At 39.0% G+C, this 10,532-nt stretch overlaps 1 non-coding gene across 1 annotated transcript; it reads left to right on the top strand.

Annotated features, from left to right (window-relative positions):
* Nucleotides 1-3,473: 3,473 nt before the first annotated feature.
* LOC141669978 (small nucleolar RNA R71) lies at nucleotides 3,474-3,580 on the top strand. Its single transcript, XR_012554231.1, has one exon. It is a non-coding gene; the product is annotated as a small nucleolar RNA R71 (small nucleolar RNA).
* The last annotated feature ends 6,952 nt before the right edge of the window (nucleotides 3,581-10,532 follow it).

Raw genomic sequence — 10,532 nt, 5'->3', positions numbered from 1 at the left:
TCCTTTGAGCGTACGACAAGTCGGGAGGCATGATATTACTCACAAGATAGTTCACAATGTCTGCAAACCACGGTTCCTCGTCTTGCACTCCGAAAAGCTGCTCATCGGAAAAAGACTCATTGATTAATATCTTGTCCAGTGAAGTAGCACTTGGATCTTCTAAATGCGAGAGATGATCAGTGACTTGATTCTCAGTCCCCTTTCTGTCCTTGATCTCTAACTCAAATTCTTGAAGCAAAAGAACCCATCTGATCAATCAAGGCTTCGAGTCCTTCTTTGAGACGAGATATCGAATTGGAGCGTGATCAATGAAAACTGTCACTTTAGTCCCGAGTAGATAAGATCAAAATTTCTCAAAACCATAGATAATAGCCAAAAGTTCTTTCTCCGTAGTAGTATAATTCAGTTAAGCACTATTCAGGGTCTTACTAGCGTAGTAGACCAGAAGAAATATATTGTTCTTTCTCTGCCCAAGAACTGCTCCATCAAAAGGTTTATTCCAGTCAGGTGTAGTTATGACAGGTGCGGTCATCAAACTCATCATCAAACTTGAAAGGGACATCTTTATCTAGAAACTTGCACAATGGATTCGAAATCTTAGAGAAGTCTTTGATGAAACGCCTATAGAAACCCGTATGACCAAGAAAACTGCGAATTCCCTTCACATAAATAGGTGGAGGAAGATTTTCAATGACCCCCACCTTGGCTTTGTCCAGCTCAAGACCCTTACTAGAAACCTTGTGCCCAAGAATAATGCCCTGTCGCACCATAAAGTGACATTTTTCCCAATTAAGAACCAGATTGGTCTCAACACACCTATTGAGAACGTTTCCAAGATTCTGCAAGCATTCATCAAAAGAATCACCAAATACAGAGAAGTCGTCCATGAACACCTCCACATTCTGACCAATCATATCATAAAAGATGGCCATCATGCATCTCTGAAATGTGGCTGGTGCACCACACAGACCAAAAGAAACTCTTCTGAAGGCGAAAGTACCAAAGGGACAAGTGAAGGTAGTCTTTTCCTGATCTTCTGGAGCGATACAAATCTGATTATAAACCGAATAGCCATCTAGAAGACAATAGTACTCGTGACCAGCCAACCTATCAAGCATTTGGTGAATGAAAGGCAGAGGGAAGTGATCCTTCCTAGTGGCCTTGTTTAGCTTCCTGTAGTCCATACAAACTCTCCATCCCGTGACTGTTCGAGTAAGGATGAGCTCATTCTTCTCATTAGCAACTACTGTGATACCTCATTTCTTCGGTACACACTGAACTGGACTCACCCAAGAACTGTCAGAAATGGGACAGATAATCCCTGCATCCAGCCACTTAAGAATTTCCATCTTCACTACTTCCCTCATGATCGGATTATTTCTTCTTTGCTGCTCAACCGTAGGCTTTCTACCTTCCTCTAGCAGAATTTTTATGCATGCAATAAGAAGGGTCGATTCCCTTAATATCTGCTATAGTCCAACCAATTGCCGATTTCAACTCTCTTAAAATCCTCAAGAGTTTTTACTCATCACTTCCTGAAAGGTCAGATATAATAATAACATGAAAGGTAGATGCATCACCTAAAAAAGCATACCTCAAATGTTCAGGTAGTGGTTTCTGCTCAAGAGTAGGAGCTTCCTCAATAGATGGCTTGAGGCATTTTGGAGATTTGTTCAATTCCTCCATTTCAAGAGATTCAAAAGCCAAATCAATCTTTCTCTTCCAGGGAGAAGCATTCAGATATTGCAATTGCTCTTCACCTTCATCATCTTCACTATCTGAATTCCCCAACAAGGCCTTCTATAAGGCATCAGACCTTAACAATTGATCAAGTTCTGATGCAACCACAGAATCGACCAACACTACCTTTAAGTACTCCTCATTTTCCATAGGAAAGTTCATAGCATTGAACACATTAAAAGTTACATCCTGATCCGACACTCGCATTGTAAGCTCACTCTTCTACACATCTATCAAGGTACGACCAGTCGCCAAGAAAGGTCTTCCCAAAATTATGGGAATCTTCTTATCCTCTTCGAAATCAAGAATTATGAAATCAGCAGAGAAGATGAGTTTATCAACCTTGACCAAGACATCCTCCACAATACCTCATGGATATGTAATAGAACGATCGGCCAACTGCAAAGTCATATAAGTCGGTTTTGGATTAGGCAAGTCCAACTGCTTGAAGATTGACAAGGGCATCAGATTGATGCTAGCTCACAAGTCACATAAGTATCTATCGAAAGACACTTTTCCAATAGTACACGGAATAGTGAAGCTTCCTGGAACTTTTAGCTTTGGAGGCAACTTCTGTTGCAGCACAACACTGCATTCCTCCATGAGAGCGACAATCGCTAAATCATCTAGCTTCACTTTTTGAGAGAGGATACCTTTCATAAACTTTGCGTAACTAGGCATCTTCTCAAGAGCCTCAGCGAAAGGTATGTTGATATGAAATTTCTTGAACACCTCCAAAAACTTCTCAAATTGCTTATCCAACTTTTTCTTCTGCAGCCTCTTAGGAAAAGGCGGTGGATGATAGATATGTTTTTCCCCTGTATTCCCCTCAGGAGGAGTGTGCTCAATAATATTCTTCCTTGGTTCCACTTCTACTTCCTGCTCCTCCACTTCTTCTTCCTGCTCCTCCACTTCTTCTTCAGCCCCAGCTACTCCATTCGAAACTTGAGTTTGGCCAGGATTTGCAACCTTCCCAGACCTCAAAGTGATTCCCTTCACCTGCTCCTTAGCTTCTCTCTTTCCTGGTACTTCAGTGTCACTAGGTAGTGTACTAGATTGTTGATTTAGCAAGGCATTGGCAATTTGTCCAATTTGATTTTCCAAGGTCTTGATAGAAACTGCTTGGCTTTTGCACATAAGCTTCAACTCCTCTAATTCAGATTTTTCATTAGCTTGTTGCAGCTAAAGTTACTGTCTTGGTGCATATTGCGGTTACTGAAAACCAGGGGGGTTGTACTTCTTTGCTGGGCACTACTGATAAGACTGTTGAACCGTATTCTGAGTGTTGTTCCAGCTGAAATTTGGATGATTTCGGTTGTTAGGATGATAGGTGGCTGGCACAGGTTGTTGCGATCGCTGAAAGTTGCTCACGAACTGAGCTGATTCACTAGAAATAACACACTGATCAGTCTCATGGGCACCAGCACAAAGCTCACAGACACTAGTGATTTGATTAACTCAATAATTAGCCAAAGTGTCCACCTTCATCGTCAAAGCCTTAAGTTGGGCAACTATAGCAGTTGCTGCATTTAACTCCAGAATTCCTTGCTACTTTTCCCTGAGTAAGTCTCTGGGAAGGATTCTGGTATTCATTAGCAGCCATCAGTTCAATCAATTCATAAGCTTCATTATAGTTCTTAGCCCACAAGGCTCCTCCTGATGCGGCATCGAGCATGGGTCTAGAAGTAGCACCCAATCCATTGTAGAAATAGTTTATAATCATCCAATCAGGCATGCCATGGTGTGGGCACTTCCTTAGCATCTCCTTATATCGATCCCAAGCCTCACACAGAGATTCTCCAGTTTGCTGAGCAAACTGAGTAAGAGCATTCCTGATTGCAGCAGTCTTTGCTATAGCGAAGAATTTAGTGAGAAATTTTTGAGTAAGATCTTCCCAAGTAGTAATGGACCTTGGTGGTAGAGAATGTAACCAACACTTCTCTTTATCCCTCTGAGAGAATGGGAAGATTCACAGCTTGATTGCATCTTCAGTCACACCATTGAACTTGAAAGTGTCATAGATCTTGATGAAATCCCTGATGTGCATGTTGGGGTCTTCTATAGGAGAACCCCTAAACTGAACTGAGTTCTGTATCATCTGAATCGTGCTTGACTTGATCTCAAAAGTGTTAGCCGAGATAGTTGGTCTGATGATGCTCGACTGAATATCATTGATCTTAGGCTTAGAATAGTCCATCAGAGCCTTAGGAATTTCTGCTTGATCTCCCATCACTACTAAAGCTGGTTCCTCGGCTTTCTTTTCTTCTTCTACCTTCTCTTCGTCCTCAACAACTTCCCTTCAAATCACTACACCTTCTTCCTCGGCTTGATCCTAATTTCTCTTACGAGATCGAGAACGCGTATGCATACACGCTCGCCAGAGTACCTGAAATAAGACAAGGAAACAGATAAGTAACAATGTCCGAGTCACGGAACTTTAACGAACACTGATGACAAACACATAAACTAAAAATTAACACAGAATTTTCCGGCAGCGGCGCCAAAAACTTGTTAGTCGCTAAACACGCGCTAAAATACACGCAAGTTTATGCGTTCAAAAGTAAAATAAAATATCTTCTAGTTCGTTCCCACAGAGAATCACTTTTGTAATTTCAGTCAATGTATTTATACAACAATGGTGTGGTAATTATCCAATGCTAAGATGATTAACAACTTGAGATTGTTTTTAACTAAACTTAAGCTAACAATTATAACTAAGAGAATAACCAATCCCCTTAGGATCGGGCTTGCCACCATACCACTCAGTCATGCTCAACAGCGTAGAACTGTCGATAAGAGTACTGGGAAGCTGTAGCTTCTCATGTGTGGGCCAATGAACACCAACTGCCACGCACAACTTCGTCACAACAGATGTATAGGGTATCGAACCCGTAGTACCTCCTCTCAAGAAGCTCAAATTACCCTGGTAAATAACCATCCCCAAATCCACATAGTCGCCCTGAAGAATACCCCACAACAGACGAGCACGCTCCACCGTAATCTCATGCACATGAGAAGATGGCATGATGTTAGCACAGATAAATGAATTTCAAACACGTGCAAACCTGTTCATGCACGACGCAATGAACGTAGAGTAATCAGTTGTGCCCCTCTTGAACTTCCAGTGAGTCTCAGGAACACACAAAGTAGCAACAATCAGATCCAAGTTGAAGTCCTCTGGAGTCTTATCGTTCCAGGTGTCCTGACCGGGCTTCCTCGCGGGCTGCTTAATCACCCTCCTTATCGCATTAGCACTATACTCCACCGTCATCCCCCTAACCACAGTGAAACCATTCTTCTCCACTTTCGCATTAGCATAGAACTCTCGAACAACACTCATGGGCACAGCAGCGGGAGCCTCGCAAAAAGGAACCCAGCCCATCTCCAAGATCATCTCCAAACAACTTACCATCTTTCCCGGATGGCAGAAAACCTCGCTCTTTTGCTATAGGCTTCGAGAGAAGCCTCGTATACTCTGCTTCAGCCTCGGGTGTAGAAAACCTTGGCCTCACACCACCTGCATTCGAAGAATCAGTGGTGGTGCTGCTTACTTGTCTTCTTTGTCTCTTGGGTGCCATTAGGATTGAATAAGAGAGAATAAAAGATAAGTGTTTGAGAGAGAATTGCGTTAGAGAATTTGTGAAGTGGTGGAGAAGTTTGTGTATAAGTGTATGTATATATAGGTGGTAAGAAGAGAATTAGATATGGAATAGAAGTGGGAATTGATTATGGGAATCGTGGGAATAATGGGTTTGATTTAGAGAGGGAAATTTGGGATGTGGAAGAGTAAAATTCGGATAAAAATTGATTTTGTAGTAAAAATCCTGATTTTCTCTTCACAAACTGCTATTTTTTTTTTCTGATTCGGGACCCCAACGCGGCCGCGCGCTAGACCATCACGGGCGCGCTCACCTTCTCCAAATCGGCGCGGCCACGTGCTAGATCAGCGCGGGGGTGCTTGGTTTCTGGAAAAACAGCGCGGGCGCGCTCAGCTTCTGAATTTGGCCCTTAATTTTTTTTTCTGATTTTTTTGTGTTTTCTCCTTTATTCTTGCTTCCTCTACCTACTAGTGTACAACAAACTTGGGTTGCCTCCCAAGAAGCGCTTGTTTCACGTCGTTAGCTCGACGTAGAATTTTGAGATCTAACGAACAATAAAACGACACTAACCAGCTCGCGGTTTGCCGTGTCACCATAGTAATACTGTTACGACCGACATTTTATGTAATATTAATTGTGAATTTGGTGTAATTATAAAGCCGAATGCAAATATATTCAATGATTGTACGTTGGTGTGAGTGAAAAATTTCTGCATTATAAATTTGCTTTATTTGTATATGATTTTTCAAAGCAAGAGTTTATTTAATTGCATTATTTTTGATTTATAAGGAATATTCTAAGCCTTGAATTTTTTTTCCTTATAAAGGTATTTTGTTCACAAATTTTGAAAATGATTTTATAAAGTCTCTAAAAATCCAAGTTATTTTATGGTATAAATTTTATAATTTTTGAACTTGTATTTATTTTATAAAAAAAAATCTTTATAAATTTTATTTGTTATAATTAGAAAATTACATGGCTACCCTTGCATGCAAATACTCTTCCAATTCAACTAAGGGGCAAGGAAGACATTTCCAACCCCACTCACTTTCATTATACTAACCAAATTACCACTTTGTCCTTGCATGCAAATCTACCTAACTATGTTGGAAGGTTACTCTTGTAAAATCTCAAATCCACTCACTTTTGGTCAAATAAAAACCAAACTAACATGATTATTACTCCACTTTCACCCCACCATTTCCACACTCCTCCTTTCATCCCCCTCCTCTCGGCTCTCCCCTCTCCTCTCGGCTTTTTGGCCGAAGCCATACCCTCCTCCCTTTTCTTCATTCTTCATTCAAGCTCCCACTTTCCAATCAAGTAAATGTTACTTCCTATATCTTGATCATACATAATTCAAAGGGTGTTGAGTGAAAAGTTTAATTTAAAGGTTGCATGTAAAAGTTTTAGTGAAACTCAAAATACAACCTTGATTCTTGTGAGTTTAGGGTTGTTTTTGAGAGGACTACAAGGAATGGAGAAGTGCCAAGTCTTGAGAGGGAAACTCTTGATGATTAAATGGCCATTCCCATCCATTTCATTCGGCCATGACCATATGGGAGCCGAATGAATGGTCCTTAAGACTATTCTTGCTGCTTAAATTAATTTTTGCATGTTTATGTGATAATGACTTGAATTTTGTGGTGAAAATTTGATAAAACTCTTTGCATGCTAAGTGATCATCTAGGTATAGCTTATGCTAGGCTTGCATATCAATTTTATGATAGAATATATGTAGAAAATATGTTGTTTTGGTTTACAAAACCCGAAGACATGCATGCATGTGGATTTCTCTTAGAATGTTATAAGATTTTGATCATTCGGAAAGATTTTGTTAGTGAGCCTTAATTTCAGTAGTAATAATGTGTTAATATTTATTTATGCTTCTTGTTGCGTGGTAATAATTCATGGTTATCTTTTAATAAAAATGCATATCTTGTTTCAAAAGCATGAAGATTTGTGAGTTGTGAAGTGTAGTTTCTTTTGTTTTTCCATAATTGTACCTTAGGTAAGGATGATCTCACCCAAGGTTATTTTGAGAACAAGGGAGTTAGTTCAGTAGATTACCATGTTTAAGTCTTGGTTTGAGTATTGGGTTGTTGGTAGTTGAGTTTGTCAAGTCAAAACCGTGAAGAAAGGAGAGTTATAGTTTCTGCAGAAAATCAGTTTAGAACTCTGAGTTTTAGAGTGAGTTTTGACCATGTCATTGATGTGCACTTTGAGGCCCAAGCCACCAGAAGTTATTATTGGGAGTATATAAAAGGTTTTAGGAGTTGGTTGGAGGTTTGCATGTCATTTGGTTAGGTGCACAAGTAGAACAACAAAATCTGTCCAGCAGGGGACAGTTTTGTTGCAACTTAGAAATAGGGAGATTTGACCATGTCATGAGTAGGCCCTCATTAGGCCCTGTTGGGCCTTAGTTAGAGGGAGTGTCAGAGAAGTTTTTCCAACCATAGTTAATAGGATATGAGTTAGAACCATGTGTCGCAAGTTAATTCAAGTCAGGGCGTTTTCTGCCCAGAAAAACAGGGGAACCTTGGACTTTTAGCTTAGGCCCAAGAAGGCCCAAGCTAGGCCCTTGAGACACATCAAGTTTGTGAGATGCCCTTAGGTCAGGAGAGTCTTGTGTAAAAGTTTTGATGGAAAACTTGTAATTTAAGAGTGTCTAATGCACTCAAGAATCCATAGTTGTCATTCTGAAATTTGCACCAGTGAGCACTTTCACTTATCACATAGTTTTATAACACTTAGGAGTGAGTATTAGGTCGACCACCATAGTTGTAAGATAGTATAAGGTCAGTAGAGCAAAAGGCACAAGTGAGGGTCAATAGGTTTTGGATAGTTTAGTAAAGGCACATCGAGTTAGGAAGCCAAAATTAGAAAACTTTGTCTAGTTTAGCGACCAAGTGACTTAAGTTGTGAGTCGAGATCATCCAAGCCTAGTGTTGCATTATGGTATATATGATGTTATTAACATATGATATGTGATTATGTGGCTATGTGTGAACATTTGTAATTTAAAAGTGAATATAAAATTAAGTGCATATAGGCCTAAGTGCCATCCGTGTTAAGTTTCGGGTTGTAAATAGGTTAAGATGGTAAGAATATATTATAATGAGGATTATTATTATTTCTGTAGGATCTCGAGACGAGGGAAAACTTGCCATAAAGGTCGAGTGAAGCTCCAGTTGTTGCTCCTACCAGTCAGACCAGACCAGCCTTTCTCAAGGCAAGTGATTCAACTTACCTTCGTATTTACTGTAAATAGTTCATATATATCGATGCATTTATCCTGAGTCATTTTGATATATTTAAATCAAGCGTATCTTTTGTTTATCTTTGAGTTATATAGAGATGCCATGAACCCTCGAGTACAGTATTGCAAGTAGTTTCAAAAGTCTTTTCATGATAGTTAAATGCCATGATAAAATGAAGAGTTGTTATATTACTTGATTGATCCTCTTGATTAACATGCTGATGATTCCTAAGTATTGATATCTCATCCTGATACTTGAATCCCTATAGAAACTTACCTTGAATCCTGAAAGCTAGATATTTATCAAAGTGATTCCTCATTGATTGATACCCCTCTTTCTTATCCTAAAGCTTGACAATTCTGATATATCCTGAGCTAAAGATCATTTCTTCATACCTTAACACCCTTAGTATTCATGAAGCTTATCTTCTTGATGATCCAACACCTATACCTTGACGGGAAACCATTGCTTTAAGCCCAGTTTGGCAGTTACCCCTTCATATTATCCATTAGCCTCACTAAATTTCCTTGTCCAAGTTTTGACATATGAAAACCTTTTAGTTACCCTAATAGAGTAAAGTTTTGTGAATCATGGCCCTGAGAGTTAGTATCATTTTCCCCGTGTTTCGAGTTAATCCTATAATTCCCTTGATAAAAATGTTTACTGTAAAAAGAGATTTTAGTTATAATTCGGCATCAGTGTTTTTGAAATAAATAAAATGTGAGGTTTTCAGTCCCAAAGGGGGATAAATGTTTTCTTTGAATGGTGGATCTGGACTGAGACGCGAGTCCTTTCCATACTTATATTAGGCTTAAAAGATTGCCTAGGGACTCCCATTAATGTTTTAGAACCCAGCGAGGTTCGGAATTACTTCGCGGTTGATCACCGGCTGTAATCCGTAGCGTCATAAAATGATTTTGATTAAGACATGATTTTAAAATTGTTTTGATACAAGCAAAATGATGCCATCGCGCATACTTTTATCTCTCGTTATCATTGGTTATGTCTTTCCATTATCATGCTTTAATGTATATCTCGATTTATGTTTTGTATCGTACTGTTAGCACTTGTTGAGCATTTGGCTCACTCCTTGCTTTACCCTGATATTTTGCTGTATTTATTTTCCTGTTCAAGTTGGGGGCGTGACATATTCAAGTCTTATCTTGTAGTCTCATCTATGTGATGAGCTTTCAAAACTGTTTATACCTTGAACGGTGGTGGTTCAAGTAGTATTCGAAAAAGATATAAGTATATTGGAGTATCTTGTAACTTCATCTTTTCAACTTATATCTAGTTAATGATTATCTTATTCATGACAAAGATTTTCAGAAAAACGTTGAGATAAGGTTAGATATATGAGATCACCTTGCAACGATATTTTTATATAGTTATAAACTGGAATTATGTGTATATTATACATGTCAGAGGATTTCAAAGATTGTATAAAGTATATATGTATATATATATTGAATATTTTGCGACTTGGTCGCGTTAAGATATCAACTTGGTTCATTTCTTCTTGACCAAGACTTTCATGAGTACTATGAGAATGCTCATATATTGTTAATTATTATACATATTATTTCGGTGGGCTTGTTGCTCACCCTTGCTTTCTTCTTTCATCACACAACAACAGATAGAAAAGATGAACAGGACCAAGCTTCCAATTCGCAAGTGGTTAGGAAACGTTCCGCAGTCTTCTGGAAGCGTTGATGTCGCCGTAGCTGAGGTAGGAACTACCAATAGGCTAGGCTTTCAACTATTGATAAACCAGACTTATGTATATTATGAATTATAATAATGGCAAAGAATATGTAAATTATTCAGAAACCCTTTTAAGGTGAAATGGTTTATAATTGTGGAGTAAAATGACTTGTGTTATTTTTGGTATTCATCTCTGAGACTATAACTTGTGGTGTGTGTGTATATTGTG

This window comes from Apium graveolens, chromosome 6, assembly GCF_009905375.1.
Source record: "Apium graveolens cultivar Ventura chromosome 6, ASM990537v1, whole genome shotgun sequence".
In the NCBI taxonomy this organism is placed as follows: domain Eukaryota; kingdom Viridiplantae; phylum Streptophyta; class Magnoliopsida; order Apiales; family Apiaceae; genus Apium; species Apium graveolens.
This window is presented reverse-complemented; position numbering and strand designations above follow the sequence as displayed.